The sequence below is a fragment of the Dendropsophus ebraccatus genome, chromosome 2 (assembly GCF_027789765.1).
Source record: "Dendropsophus ebraccatus isolate aDenEbr1 chromosome 2, aDenEbr1.pat, whole genome shotgun sequence".
Taxonomy (NCBI): domain Eukaryota; kingdom Metazoa; phylum Chordata; class Amphibia; order Anura; family Hylidae; genus Dendropsophus; species Dendropsophus ebraccatus.
The window spans coordinates 195274966-195288035 of record NC_091455.1 but is presented as its reverse complement, the minus strand read 5'-3'; positions in this window follow the sequence as shown (position 1 = coordinate 195288035).

Genomic DNA, 13070 nt, shown 5'->3' with positions numbered 1-13070 from the left:
TGGACAATTAAAACTCCAGGGGTATAGTAATATATGTAAAACAGTCTAAAGTCACAACAAAAAGTTTTATCCAGGATTAGGGCCAGTTTGCCCCAAGTAAAACTGACGGAATTCTCTGCCACGGAATCCAGCCTCTGTGTCATACTGGCAGTCTATGGGAGGCTCGGGCTCCTCCTCTCTCCGTGCGGAAAAATGGACATGTCAATTCTTCCAAACAGAGAGAGGAGGCGCGCTAGCCTACGTAGACTGCCAGTATGACATGGAGGCTGGCGGGATTCAGAATTCCGACATTTTTCGAAACTTAGAAAAAGCACAGCTGCTTTATTGCAAAAACAGCGCCACCCCTGTCCTCAGGCTGTGCGTGATATTACAATTCATCTCCATTCACTTTGATGGAACTGGGGGCAAGAGTGGTGCTGTTACTGAAAGAAAGTGCCATTTTTTGGGTGTTGTTTTTTTTAAACCCGAATACCCCTTTATTATTTGATTTCTATGCTTTGTATCCTTATTACAGATGCAAACACAATGGAATGTTTGTTTCACAAGGGAATTCATTTATTAGTATTGAATATATTGTTTCCAAGATTAATAACCTGACTCTTAGGGTATGTGCACACTGAGCAATTCTTGCGGAATTCCGCACTGAATTTCTGCTGATGGATTCCACACGGAATTCTGCACATTTTATAGCGGAATTCCTCATGAAAATTGAACTCCCATAGAGTTCTGTGGAAATCCGCCAGTGCAATCCGCCCAAAGAATTGACATTTCTTGGGCGTTAATTCTTTGGGCGGAACGCGGATTCCGGATGGAAATTTGCACTGTGTGCACGGGCAGACGGAAATCCCATTTAGCATTTAAAAGGGGCGGAATTCCACACGATTTTTGTCGCGGAATCCGCACGAAGAATTGCTTAATGTGCATATACCCTTAGTGAGTGATTTGATCTCACGGCTCCTCTATAATGGATCCAGCAGGTTTGGATTATGGTGATTATGGCATCATGCGTGTCGCAGCACAATCAGCTGCAAGGTATAGCAATGCAGGCGGTATAACACTGCAATATTCGCCATGCATCATGGTTAAAACATGGCCGCTTTCTTTCAAAAACAGCACCACTCCTATCCCCAGTTTGGGTGCGAGTATATAGCTTGGTGCTATTAAAGTGAATAGAGCTGAATTGTAATAACCCAACCTGTTTTAGCATTAAAGTAGCCATGCTTTTTCTAATCCTGAATAACCCCTTTAATCTTGATATGTAGTCATAGCATTAAAGTGGATTATCATTTGATAATTCCTTTATTTTTTTATTATTACAATATGATTAAGCTTTATTGATATAAAACCAAAAGCTCCCTCTAATCTCCATGATACAAATGATTCCACACAACTTTATTCATCAGCTACACATCGTTCACTTCTAGTTAAAGGGGTACTCCGGCGAAAATCTTTTTATTTTAAATCAACTGGTTTTAGAAAGTTTTATAGATTTATAATTTACTTCTATTTAATAATCTCCAGTCTTCCAGTACTTATCAGATGCTCTCTGCTGCCACCTCTGTCCATGTCAGGAACTGTCCAGAGCTGTAGCAAATCCCCATAGAAAACCTCTCCTGCTCTGGACAGTTCCTGACATGGACAGAGGTGGCAGCAGAGAGCACTGTGTCAGACTGAAGAGAAAACACCATTTCCTGCAGGACATACAGCATCTGATAAGTACTGGAATAATGGCGATTTTTCAAATCGAAGTATATTACAAATGTATATAACTTTCTGATTTGATTTGAAAGAAAAATATTTTTGCCGGAGTACCCCCTTAATGCTTCTTATATGCTGGAGTATGTATTTCTGGATAGCTGGTATGCTTTAAAGGCTACCTCCACCCAACGTAGATAAAAAAATATGGGGGTAGATGGATGAAGTAATAAAATTACAGAATATTATTTCATATACTGTAATCCCTGAGTCCTTATCAAATAATGTAAAAGGCTGAGCAATATTACTTTTAAATTTTTTTTATAGAATAAAATTTTAAAGGGATATTCCAGGGTCCATAAAAAATATAATTATGAAGCTGTAGAAACAAGAAAAAAAAATATCCCTGCTCCTCCACAGCTCCTGATGTAACTGCCCAAGTGCCCAATGTAAGGGTCCTATTCCACGGGCCGAGCAGGGCTCGATCAACGATGTAAACGAGCGCCGATCCGGCTAGATCGGCGCTCGTTTACTGTGCCTATTCCACGGCTCGATGATCGTTTAGTGAGGGCTGCAGGGACATAGTTACCGATGTCCTTGCAGCATACATTACCTAGCAGGGCTTCTCCTCCGTTCCGTCTTCCTCCCTGGGTCCCGCGGCGCAGCATCAACTCCAGAGCGGCCTGTCTGAGCTGTCAGACCGCTCAGCCAATCACTGGACTCGGCGGTCCCAGCCAGTGATTGGCTGAGCGGTCTGAAAGCTCAGTCAGGCCGCACCGAAGCTGATGCTGCACCGTGGGACCCGGGGAGGAAGACGGAGTGGAGGAGAAGCCCTGCTAGGTAATGTATGCTGCTTCTCAAATCGTCCGCGTCGCCCGCCGTGCACCGCTATTCCATGAAGCGATGCGCGGTGGGGGACCGATGATTTTAGGTTTGGGCCTAAATAAACGATCAGCCGATGTTGCGATCATCGGCTGATCGTTTTCTCTATTCCACCGAGCGATAATCGTCCGAATCAGGCCGATTATCGCTCCGTGGAATAGGCCCCTTAGTGTCTTCTTCCAAGATGAAAGGTTGGAGCTCAGCCAATCACTGGTCACGGTGCTGTCTCATCTCAGCCAGTGATTGGCTCAGCGGGCAGGTCCTGCTCCCACCTCTCCTATGTAAAACAAGAAGAGTCGGATGGGAGCTGCTCCTAGAAATGTGTCTTTTAGGGGATCTCTTCAACGTTAAAGAGTACTCCCAAATCAACTGATCTAAAAAAAGTTATATAGATTTGTAAATTATATCTATTTTAAAACTTCCAGCCTTCCAGTACTTATCAGCTGATGTATGTCCTGCAGGACGTGGTGTATTCTTTTCAGTCTGAGGGTGGGTTCACACTATGGAATCCGTGCGGAGAAGCTCCGTTGCTCATATACACTCGCGGCGGCGCACATCTTCGTCCGTCCCATAGACACCATTCTATGACCGGGCAGACTCCGCCTTTCACCGAAAGAATTGACATGTCAATTCCTTCGGTGGACGGCAGAATTCGCCCGCCAATAGAATTGAGTCTATGGGACGGGCGGAGCAACGGAACTTCTCTGCGCGGATTTCATAGTGTGAACCCACCCTGACACAGTGCTCTCTGCTGCCACCTCTGTCCTTGTCAGGAACTGCCCAGAGCAGGAGAGGTTTTCTATGGGGATTTGCTACTGATCTGGACAGTTGCTGACATGGACAGAGGTGGCAGCAGAGAGCACTGTGTCAGCCTGGAAAGAATACACCACTTCCTGCAGGACATACAGCAGCTGATAAGTACTGGGAGACTTGAGTATTTTAAATGGAAGTAAATTACAAATCTGTATAACTTTTGTAGCACCAATAAAATGGCAAAGCAAACACTACCAGGGTGATCAGGTCCAACTAAAAAGTAAAGAAGTCATTGGTTTCCAGAGTCCTCTACTTCTCCTTTTTACATAAGGTAGAAATACCCTTTGGGCTATGTTCCCACAATGGTTGTTTTTGGCCGTTATTTGGACTCGGACAGCCAATAAAAGACATTGTGGGAACATAGCCTTAGTTTGCACTTTGTACAGAACGTTTAACTGTTTGAAGGAAAACTCTTCTATGAACTTCTTCTATGGCCGCTCTTCTCCGTTTCGTGTTGTCATAGCCGTTTCGATCTGATTAAAAAAAAAAAAACACTGGTTCACTCAGGAATGTATAATGTGTTTCTTGGATCCCCGTAAATATGAAACACATTCCGCTCACTTACACTTGTGCGGAAGCCAGAAGAAGTTTAAGTTAGGATACAATCTGTAAGATTACCAAGGGGTCGGGGAGACGTCTTGGAACGTAAACCGGCTGGATAGTTCTCACATCAGACAAAAACAGCTTAAATTAGAACATAAGATAATAAATGGACATTCTTAGGTTGGCTTCCATATTAGGCATCTGTGTAGGGCCCCGTGCACATATCCGGTACATTTATCCAGGTTTCTTATTAGGAAATCCGGATAAAATTAGGCACAGACACCCTTCAGGAAATTATAGATCCTGTGCTGTTTTCGTCCAGAATTCTGGTATGGATGCCCCATAGAACCCTATGGGAGAATCCGCAATTCCGGCCAGCTCCAGATGCACATGTGAAAAGTGGCCGGAATCTGGACCTTTAACTGTATGCGCTCCTAATCAGAAGCACATACAGCTAAATGTGGCAATGTGTTTGACAGGGCAGCAATATGTCTCCAGCCACAAGAGGCCGATCTCTCCTCAACGTTCCTACACACCAGCAGAGAACGCAACCTGGAGAGCTGTGCTGCAAGCGTGCAACAGGTAAGTATCTGTTTTTATTCTTCTCCCCTTCCATTTTTATGGTCCGAAATACTGACTATTTCCTAAACTCCCCTGAAAGACTTCCTGATCTGTATTTCCTGACCGTAAAAACGGACACGGACATGTGCATGGGGCCTAAATGTAACACCTCTGAATCTGGGACTAGAGTAGAAATCCTTCCCGGGTGTCTCTCATTGCCTGCTTACGTTTCTGTAACTGTTGGCTGAATGAGCGTTTGCCCGGCAATTACGTATTACTGTTCTTCGCGGCCTAATGTCTACATGTTCCATATGGGGAGGAGTAAGCCACAGCCAGACTGCTTTGTCCCTCTGAAAACAATAGGGTCAGGCTTTGAAAAACCATCACACCTGACCCCTATCTCTGTCAGTGAAGAGTCAGGAGGCCCCCATACACCTTATACTGTAGGGAACCTTTTTCTCCAGCTGCTACAAAACTACAACTCCCATCATGCCTGGACAGCCAAACCTTTGGCTGTCCAGGCATGATGGGAGTAGTAGTTTTGCAACAGCTGGAGATCCAAGGTTCCCTACCCCTGCTGTAGGGTGTTAAAGGGGTTATCCAAAAACATGGCCACTTTTCCCCCTCTCTTGTCTCCAGTTCAGGTGTGGTTTGCAATTAAGCTCCATTTACTTCAATGGAACTGAGTTTGAAACCCCACCCAATCTGGAGACAAAAGAGGGGGGAAAGTGGCCATGTTTTTCTAGCGCTGGATAACCCCTTTAAACTATACTTATACTATAAATCCACTGAAGGGTTCTGCTGAATTCAGTGTAAGGGCCCTATTCCACCAGACGATTATCGTTCGCATAATCGTTAACAATCTCAAATGACCGCTATTGCGAAAGACCTGAAAACGTTCACTCATTTCCATGGGACGATAATCGTTTATGATCGTATTTGTGATTGTTTTTTCTTCGCTATCTCTTCGCTATTGCGTCCGTATCAACTGTGAACGACCGAACGATGTCTTATTCAATGCGAACGTTTTGCGAACGAGCAACGATAAAAATAGGTCCAGGTCTTATAAAGCGATCAATGATTTCTCGTTCGGTTGTTAATCGTTAATTGCATTTCAACCGAATGATTATCGTTTAGATTCGAACGATTTAACGATAATCTGAACGATGATCGTCTGGTGGAATAGGGCCCTTAGGTTCCTTTCTCTTCCAGCAGCGTCAGAAAGCTTTACAGTAGATGTGACACCTTCAGATCCCAGAACTCCCAGAACATGGCACATACTCCCAACATTAAGGCCTATCTATAAGCAGTTACATGATCTATCTCTATTCTATGCAGGGCCGTCTTATCCAATGGGCAGGGTAGGCGGCTGCCCGGGGGCCCTTGCGTCCTAGGGGGCCCCTGCCCTCTGTCACCTGTATTTTTAGCTTTATAAGACGCACTTATAAAACTAAGTGCGTCCTATAAAGCAAAGACGTCTCCCAAGCAGGGCTGAGCACCGCAAGGAAGCCGTCCCGCCCGCCCCCTCTATTGCCGCTCACTATGCATATGCATAGTGAGCGGCCCTGAGCCACCCCCTCCGCCCGCCCCTTCTATCGCTTCTCAGCTGACAGCCGATCAGAAGCCCAGGAAAGTGCAATGAGCAGCACTTTCCTGGGCTTCTGATCGACTCAGCTAAGCGACGATAGAAGGGGCGGGCAGTCCAGTTACTCAACCGTCCGGCGGCCCCAGCAGCTCCTCTCCCATCAGCGCGCACTCCCGACATCCTCCGGCACAGGCAGCGGGGTACAGAGACGCTGCCTGTTTCCTGGATGTGTCGTGCAGCTGGACACTTCCCGCACAGGCAGTCTCTCTGTACCCCACCGCCTGTGCCCGGAGGATGACGGGAGTGCGCGCTGACGGGAGAGGAGCTGCTGGGGCCGCCGGACGGGTGAGTAACTGGTTTGTTGTTTTGGGGGGCACTGGCTACTATGGGGGCACTGGCTACTATGGGGGGGACTGGCTACTATGGGGGCACTGGCTACTATGGGGGCACTGGCTACTATGGGGGGGACTGGCTACTATGGGGGGGACTGGCTACTATGGGGGGGACTGGCTACTATGGGGGGGACTGGCTACTATGGGGGCACTGGCTACTATGGGGGGGACTGGCTACTATGGGGGCACTGGCTACTATGGGGGCACTGGCTACTATGGGGGGGACTGGCTACTATGGGGGGGACTGGCTACTATGGGGGGGACTGGCTACTATGGGGGCACTGGCTACTATGGGGGGCACTGGCTACTATGGGGGGCACTGGCTACTATGGGGGCACTGGCTACTATGGGGGCACTGGCTACTATGGGGGGCACTGGCTACTATGGGGGCACTGGCTACTATGGGGGGCACTGGCTACTATGGGGGCCACTGGCTACTATGGGGGGCACTGGCTACTATGGGGGGGACTGGCTACTATGGGGGCACTGGCTACTATGGGGGGCACTGGCTACTATGGGGGGCACTGGCTACTATGGGGGCACTGGCTACTATGGGGGCACTGGCTACTATGGGGGGCACTGGCTACTATGGGGGCCACTGGCTACTATGGGGGGCACTGGCTACTGTGGGGGGCACTGGCTATTGTGGGGGCACTGGCTACTGTGGGGGCACTGGCTACTATGGGGGGCACTGGCTACTATGAGGGGCACTGACTACTATGGGGGGCACTGGCTACTATGGGGGACACTGGCTACTATGGGGGACACTGGCTACTATGGGGGCCACTGGCTACTGTGGGGGGCTCTGGCTACTATGGGGGACACTGGCTACTATGGGGGACACTGGCTACTATGGGGGCACTGGCTACTGTGGGGGGCACTGGCTACTATGGGGGACACTGGCTACTGTGGGGGCCACTGGCTACTGTGGGGGGCTCTGGCTACTATGGGGGGCACTGGCTACTATGAGGGGCACTGACTACTATGGGGGGCACTGGCTACTATGAGGGGCACTGACTACTATGGGGGGCACTATATGGGGAGATTGGCTACTATGGGGGGCACTATATGGGGGGATTGGCTACTATGGGGGGCACTATATGCAAAGATGTGGGGGATTTGATGGTGGCGGTTGGGGGGGGCCAATTCGCACCTCTGCCCAGGGGCCCATAATACTGTTAAGACGGCCCTGATTCTATGTACACCCCTATATTGATCTCTGTCCTCAGTTCGGACAGGCACATACACATAATAATGCAATCATTGTAACTAAACATTTTCATTGCTGTCTCTCCTATTTGCAGTCCGCAGTAAGACTTGATGGAGTATGGAGAGAGATCTGCTCTGAATACTGTGTGAGGATTATTGATCCTGCTCACCTCAGCTGAAAACTCACTTATCATCCAATACTCTGTATGAACAGTATATGATATTCAGTTATCTAGATGCCTGTAATACACTATCCAATACACTGTGTATATATGATGTTCAGTTATCTAGATGCCTGTAATACGCTATCCAATACACTGTGTATATATGATGTTCAGTTATCTAGATGCCTGTAATACGCTATCCAATACACTGTGTATATATGATGTTCAGTTATCTAGATGCCTGTAATACACTATCCAATACACTGTGTATATATGATGCTCAGTTATCTAGATGCCTGTAATACGCTATCCAATACACTGTGTATATATGATGTTCAGTTATCTAGATGCCTGTAATACGCTATCCAATACACTGTGTATATATGATGCTCAGTTATCTAGATGCCTGTAATACGCTATCCAATACACTGTGTATATATGATGTTCAGTTATCTAGATGCCTGTAATACGCTATCCAATACACTGTGTATATATGATGCTCAGTTATCTAGATGCCTGTAATACGCTATCCAATACACTGTGTATATATGATGCTCAGTAATCTAGATGCCTGTAATACGCTATCCAATACACTGTGTATATATGATGCTCAGTTATCTAGATGCCTGTAATACGCTATCCAATACACTGTGTATATATGATGCTCAATTATCTAGATGCCTGTAATAAGCTATCCAATACACTGTGTATATATGATGTTCAGTTTTCTAGATGCCTGTAATACGCTATCCAATACACTGTGTATATATGATGCTCAGTTATCTAGATGCCTGTAATACGCTATCCAATACACTGTGTATATATGATGCTCAGTTATCTAGATGCTGTAAGTTCTGTCAGTCTCATGCACTTGTTATGTTCCATCTGGAGAACTTCATCAGGACTGGTGCCAGGCGCTCCTGTAGCTCTCATATAATGGATCACTTATCAGGGGCCGCTCTGAGAACCGCTTTGAGTGCTGATTACTTCCCTTGACAATAACCAGGCTACACTTCACTAAGAGGATCACCACTTGAATTTCCCAAAACAATGTGAAGGTTTTCCACCTGTTACCAAAATGATATACAAGATATTAGGTGTCATAGTATTATGTCTTATATGCAAGCGTCTGTCTGTCTCTCTGTCTGCCGGCAGTACTTTCAGGCTGTCACCTCCTTCAGAATGATTGACAGATGAGGAGGCGGGGCCAGAATGCAGGGCGGCAGAGAGCAGGATGCCAGAAGGTAAGGAGAGAGCAGCACAGAAGGTAAGTATGCACTGCATGTGTGATCTGGAAATTGACAGCACGGATATATGCATATTAGAGATGAGCGAGCACCAAAATACTCGAGTGCTCGTTTCTTGAGCTGAGTATTTTTCAATGCTCGACAAATGATAGGAGTCTTGAGTATTTAACCAGGTGCCCCTGCTTGGCCAAGAGGAGGGTACATAGTTAATCTGAATTTGACAGTCCGGCCCAAAGGGGGTTAAGTTAGTCCCCCACACTGTGCTCTGTTGGTGAGGGGGTGGGGGTAGCGAGCTGGGAAATTATACTCACCACTCCAGTCTTCTGTCTTCACTATTGCTGCTCAGCCAAACAGCTATGGAACTCCAGTGAATGCTAGAGCCTCTTCATTGTTTACCAAGAACAGCGCTGTAGAACCTGTTATTGCAGCTCATTCTATTCATGTCAATGGGAAAAGCCACAATACCAGGTGCAACCACTACCAAATATATGCGGCTGTGCCTAGCAAGGCTGGGTTCACATTACATTTTTGCAATCTGTTTTTCGCAAAAAAAACCTGATGCATTTGTGCGCATCCATTTTGATCTATTTTTCCATTGACTTCCATTATAAAAACAAAACAAAACAACAGATCAGAACGGATCCGTTTTTTTTTAACAGACACAAAAGTAGGGTCAGCTACGTTTTTGTGTACATTAAATAAACGGATCTGTTTTGATCCGTTTTTTTTTTATAATGGAAGTCAATGGAAAAACGGATTAAAACGGATGCACACACATGCATCAGTTTTTTGCCAAAAACGGATGAAAAATGTATTGCAAAAGTGTAGTGTGAACCCAGCCTAAGCAATCTAAGTACAAATTCTACAACCTTTTCATTCCGCTGTTCATCAAGGCTGCTGGGAATCTGACCTCCAGCTGATCTCTTATTGATGGCTATTCCTAAAGGTAGATCCTTGATATTAAGGGGTTATTCAGCGTTAGAAAAACAAGAGCACCACTCTTGTCTCCAGCTTGGACGGGGTTTTGCTGCTCAGTTCCATTGAAATGAATGGAGCCTTATTGCAAACCGCACCTGAACTGGAGACAAGAGTCGTGTTGGCTCTGGAAGAAAATTTTTCTAACACTGGAAAACCCCATTGATTCTAATGGAGCCGTGTCACAGAGGGAAGAGGGGTTCCTCACTGGGGGCTGGCAGGCCTGCCCCCCAGTGCCTCATCCCAGGCCATTGCTCGGGAATGCGCCCGGCACCATGTGCGAAAACCAGGCAGTAGTTCAACAAAAAGGCCGTGGCAATGGCATCCCCGCGCCGGCACCGGTCTGTTCATGTAAAAAAGACAAAGCCATGTACCTAGTGGTACACTCACTTTAAGCTGACTTTTATCTCACGTGTGGCCATTATAAAGATTAAGGTTACCCAGATTCTTCCTTTTTTTATGTAACATGTAACATGTAATATATCACTATACTATCACTATACTATAAGAGATCCGTCATTGTAGAGCCACGTCAGGCTCATAACATGTTGCCTCAGCGGCCCGCACAGTCCCCTAATCTCAACCCAATTAAACATCTATGAATTAAGTGGATCCGGCTGCGTATACATGTCGGAATCACTATCCAATGCTCGGTATTTATGCGGATGACCTACTCCGATATGTAAATCAACTTTCTACATTGCTCCCTGTGAACCTCTTGGAATTTGAAGAATTCGGTTTCTTGAGTAATTCTAAGGTCAATACATATAAATCACAGATTCTTAATGTCTCCTCCCATCTTCTAAATGTTTACAGCTAAATGGCTCGTACACTGTGTTAGCCCTACTTTACTTACTAGATCTTAAATTATATGCATCAAATTTCACATTGCTCCTCTAGAATCTACAAAAGTTTGTCAGATAAATATTAAGCATGGAGTATATATATATATATATATATATATATATATATATATATCAATGTGGTTGAGAAGGTTGAACCCTTAAGAGTAGGACCAAATGACCTAAGGCCTAAAGGGCCTTTTACATGAGACAATTTTTGTGCAATAAATCGTTATATCATTCATATTAAGGTGATTATCGGCTGGTGTAAACGTGGCCACAATAAATTTGCAAACGAGAAGTTGTTCTTATATCATTGATTACTTCTTAAGAGCAGACTTCCCAATCTGGACTATACGGGAGATTTATCAAACATGGTGTGAAGTGAAACTGGCTCAGTTGCCCCTAGCAACCAATCAGATTCCACCTTTCATTTTCCAAAGGGTCTGTGAGGGATGACAAGTGGAATCTGATTGGTTGCTAGGGGCAACTGAGCCAGTTTCACTTTACACCGTGTTTGATAAATCTCCGCCATCATTCGCAAATCTTTTAGTGTAAAAACTCGTCGTTCAATCGTCGTTCAGTCTCCACCTTCTAGACCAATTTTCTACAACTCTAGACCAATTATTTTTCGATCGCATAAACTATTTTTTAAAGCGATTTCTCGTCTTGTCTTAACGTCCACCGTTAAAAGAAAACTCATCAGTCGATCGATCGCCTAAATGGTCACACCAGTGATTTATTGTTAAGTGTCCTTTTACATTGACTGATTCTCAGCAGGCAGGAACCTCTTTGATAATAATCAGGTTGTGTAAAAGGGCAGCAAGTCGACGAACTAGAAATCTCTTGATGCTGAAAATCATTGATAGTAGACCACATATGGGTATGCACAGTCAACTTAAATGGGGCACACAAACAATACAGTGATCATTCATGGGGCCCAGCTGCATGATTGATTGAACGTTGTAAGGAATCAAGTTCTTGTAGGCTCATGACCCTTTTTCTAGTTCGCTGCCTATCCTTCCTTGCATACCAGGAACACACCACAAGACCCCCTGTTTGAAGACCGGCCCTACATATAGGCATCACAATTTGGCTGTGTAGAATTGAATGAACTTCATGAAAATGCTGTTTTACCTTGTGGAGAACCAGCTGATTAGAAGTGTTAGAAGCAATGCTCTCTGGGTCATATGCAAATGACTCGCCACATTTTGCCAAGAACAGTTGTGAATAACATAGAAGACATAGTGGTCTTCCAATGTCCCCAAAGCCACCAGTTGTCCAAGTACATAGTATAGCTAACGATTTAAAAAGATTGTAAGAACAAAGAACATACAATACATAATCTGAATATAAAAGTCCTCATCCAGTTCCCCACCTCATCTCCTCCCCGTTCTCGATCATCTCCCGCACGTTTGATACTTTAACAATCTCATTAAAATTCATCAGGATCAGCTCGGAGCAGATGGGAGCGTTTAACTCACTTGGTCTTTGAACCGAATTTAATTTAACCATTGGGCAGATCAAAGGAATCGGCCACAAAAACATTAGGGAGGAAGTTTTGTTTTTAAAACAAACAGATAAGTTCTATGATTTCATATTATTGCAGGAGGTGATGGAATTGGAGGGGGCTGTTTGGGACAATTCAATGAGAACTCTTTCCATGGATGTTCCAGAATTTTATTTGTTCAGTTACAGTAGGTCTACAGAGCTGGAACATGTCTATACAACATTTTCTATTTTGATCATTGTTGTTCTTGGTGTGAAGGCTATTTATTATAGATTTATCGCAGATTAAAGGGGTTGACTGACGGGATGAATACTATATTTTTATAATTTTAAAAAAAAAGGAAAAATTACTGCACCGATCCTATGTCATCACCATTACTCTACCCTCTAGTTTAGTAAGCCACCCCTCCGAAAATAAGGCACCCCCTACTCTAAACTAGGCGCACCCCCACACCCACCCCTGAAAGTAAGGCCACCTCCCGACTCACCTAATCCCCTCATGGACCTCCAAGGCAGGCACCGCAGACAGCCTGGTCCATGGCCCCCACGTCCTCCGCACGTCCCAATGCACGCTGCCGTCTCCATACGTTGTCACGCCGCACGTCACGCCGCAGACCCGCTGCAGGACCCGCTCTTTCAATGAGTATTCCGGG